Consider the following 3,732-nt stretch of genomic DNA (forward strand, 5'->3'; position numbering starts at 1 on the left):
AGCCCAGACATCATAATAAAGTGTTGTTTTAGGCCAGTAAGTTTGTGGGGTAATTTGTTATCAATAACAAAAGCACAGTTTGAAACTAGAAGTGAGATGTCACCTTAACAACCTAAAATGTGTGATATTGGCTTAGGGGCTTAGAACATGTGATCTCAGGAGAATTACCCTTACCAGGTGGCAGCCACACTGATTCAACACATGGACAGATTGATAGGCATCTACCTACTAAGCCAGGATTTCTTGAATCAAGATGGGATAATGCTACAGAGCCATTCTCATTTGACAAAATATTTAACTCTAAATGTATGGATATTGGGTGGTTGTGGCATAGGAAATCACAGACGCAGAAGAGTGACACATTATAGAGAGATAGGAGTGGAGACTTAATATTTGTAAAAGTGACAAAAACAAAGAGGTAAAAGGAAACACATATATTACAGACAAAATGAAAACGTTTTGCAAATCAGGCAAAATTGGTGATATTTAGCCCATTTTCAAATTTCTAAAATCTCTACTCCAAGAACAAAAGCAGAGACATTCATATAGCACACTCATGTACAGTGAGGGGCATGTGTAATAACTCTCGAAATTCTAGTCTTGCACATATTTATAAAATATTAACTAGCAACAAATTGCAAAAGATAAATGATTAGGTTGCTTAACTCTGTATAACTGAGACTGTATAACTAAGTAGTGGCTTCTGATTGTGATATTGGCCCAGCTCACAGAGATGAACATAGTATATATACCATGACACTCTGCCCTCTGTGAATGATCCAGTGATAGAATTATCTGACTAACAGAGGTGCCTGGGTGACTCAGTCAGTTAAGCTTTCAATTCTTGATTTTGGCTCAGGCTATGATCTCAGGGTCTTGAGATGGACCCTCGTGTCAGGCTCTGTGCTAAGCATGGAGCCTGCTTAAGATTCTCTCTCTCTGCTCCCTCTGCCCCTCTCTGCTCATGCTCTCTCTTTAAAAAATAAAAATTAAAAAAAAAAATTATCTGACCCACAGTGAGCCAGTTTCCCTAAAAGAAATTTGAAATTGAAAATAGAAAGGAAACGTAGAGAAACTGAAAAATAGTGAAGCTAAGCTTAATAGCAGCTGTCTAGAGGTAAAATTTTCTACAGATATTCTGTACATTCAAACTCTTGTCATTGAATTTTGGAACTTCAGCATCTCCTTCAATTTGAGCAGATGTTATACTGTGTTTCCTGTAATATGTGTGTAAAATTATGTTTTACTTGTACTTTAATTCTGTACCTCAAAATTATTATTTGCAGAGGAATGTTCTATACTTTACAGCATTATTAAAGTTTATTTTTCTTATTCACAGTAGGATTCTCATTATAAATATAACTCCATAGAATCCAAGACACAATTTTTAATAATAATTTATGGTCTATTATACTCTGAGAAATCATACTGAAAGAGTTTTTTCATAAGGATAATGTACATACACATTTAATTTAAAATATCTGAAATATAGTTATTAATCACAAATGCGTACTACTTCCGAATAGTCTCAGGAATAAATACAATTAAACCTGGAATTGTACAATAAAAAAAAGATGACGCCTCCAAATATAGGACTATTTATATTCATTGAAGATAAATAGAAAAGAATGGAAGAAGCAAAAGGAAGTTTACAGGAAGAAATTTACTCCCACAACTGAATTATTGGAATATTAGTTTTTTTTTTTACTGCAGATTTCAATTCATCAAAAAGTTGTGAATTATTTCAATAGGTCATGATTAGCACTTATGTTTTGGTATTTTCAAATATCAGTTTTATTATGGAAAGTTTCAAACACAAAATGTAGGAAAAACAATCTAATGTAGCCAAATTGCCCATATTTAATAATTAGTATTTTACCACAATTGTTTCTCCTCACTCTTTTTTTTTTCCTTAATTGATGTAATTTAAAGGAAAAACCTATTTCATCTGTTGATATTTCCTCAGGCATTTCTAAAAATCAAGAATATTTTCCTACCTACATATGATTCAACTATCTCACCTAAAAATTCCCAATAATTCCTTAATATAATTTATTAACCTAGATTGTATTCAAAGTCTTCTGATTTTACAGTACAGATGGATTATTTGAATTAAGAATAAAACAAGATAGTTTCCTGTCTTGCATTTAGGTCTTTTATCCATTTTTAATTTATTTTTGTGTATCGTGTAAGGAAGTGGTCCAGTTTCATTCTTCTGAATGTTGCTGTCCAGTTTTCCCAACACCATTTGTTGAAGAGACTCTTTTTCCCATTGGATATTTTTTCTGCTTGGTCAAAGGTTAATGCCCCATACAGTTATGGGTTCATTTCTGGGGTTTTTTATTCTATTCCATTGATCTCCAAGCCAGTACTATACTGTCTTGATCACTACAGCTTTGTAATAAAACTTAAGTCTGGAACTGTGAGACAGGAAACAAAATCCTAGAGTATAGCACAGTCAGTAACCTCTTACTAGATATGTCTCCTGAAGCAAGGGAAACAAAAGCAAAAATAAACTATTGGGACTTCATCAAGTTAAAATCTTCTGCACAGCAAAAGAAAAAAACAAAACTAAAAAGTAACCTATGGAATGGGAGAAGATATCTGCAAATGACAATAAAGGGTTAGTATCCATGATAAATAAAATACTTATAAAACTCAACACCCAAAAAACAAATAATCCAGGGGCGCCTGGGTGGCTCAGTCATTAAGTGTCTGCCTTTGGCTCAGGTCATGATCCCAGGGTCCTGGGATCTAATCCCACATCGGGCTCCCTGCTCCGCGGGAAGCGTGCTTCTCCCTCTCCCACTCTCCTTGCTTGTGTTCCCTCTCTTGCTGTGTCTCTCTCTGTCAAATAAATACAATCTTTAAAAAATGATAATAATAATCCAGTTAAAAAAATGGGTAGAAGACATGAATAGACTTTTTTTAAGATTTTATTTATTCATTTGACAGAGAGAGAAAGCACAAGCAAGGGAGTGGGAGACAGAGGGAGAGGGAGAAGCAGGCTCCACACTGAGTGGGGAGCCCAATGCATGGCTCAGTCCCAGGACCCTGATCATGACCTGAGCTGAAGGCAGATGCTTAACCAATTGAGCCACCCAGGTGCCCCTAAGTAGACATTTTTCCAAAGAAGACATATAGATGGCTAACAGATACAAGAAAAGATGCTCAACACCACTCATGATCAGGGAAATGCAGATCAAAACAATGCAAATCAAAACAACAATGAGATAGTACCTCACACTGGTCAAAACGGCTAAAATGAACAACACAGGAAACAACAGGTGTTGGCAAGGATGCAGAAAAAGGGGAATCCTTTCACACTGTTGGTAGGAATGCAAACTGGTGCAGCCACTGTTGAAAACATTATGAAGGTTCCTCAAAAAGTTAAAAATGGAACTACCCTACCATCCAGCAATTGCACTCCTAGGTATTTACCCAAAGGATACAAAAATACTGATTCAAAGGGATATATACACCCTCATGTATATAGCAGCATTATCAACAATAGCCAAATTATGAAAAGAGCCCAAATATCCACTGACTGATGAATGTATAAAGAACTGGTTTTACATATATATATATATATATATATATATATATGAATATTACTCGACCATGAAAAAAGAATGACATCTTGTCATTTGCAAAGACATGGATGGAGCTAGAGAGTATTATGCTAAGCAAAATAAGTCAGTCTGAGAAAGACAAATGCCATATGATATCACT

Source organism: Eumetopias jubatus, unplaced genomic scaffold (assembly GCF_037043125.1).
Source record: "Eumetopias jubatus isolate StellerSeaLion01/CBP00866 unplaced genomic scaffold, mEumJub1_p1.0 scaffold_5, whole genome shotgun sequence".
NCBI classification, from domain to species: domain Eukaryota; kingdom Metazoa; phylum Chordata; class Mammalia; order Carnivora; family Otariidae; genus Eumetopias; species Eumetopias jubatus.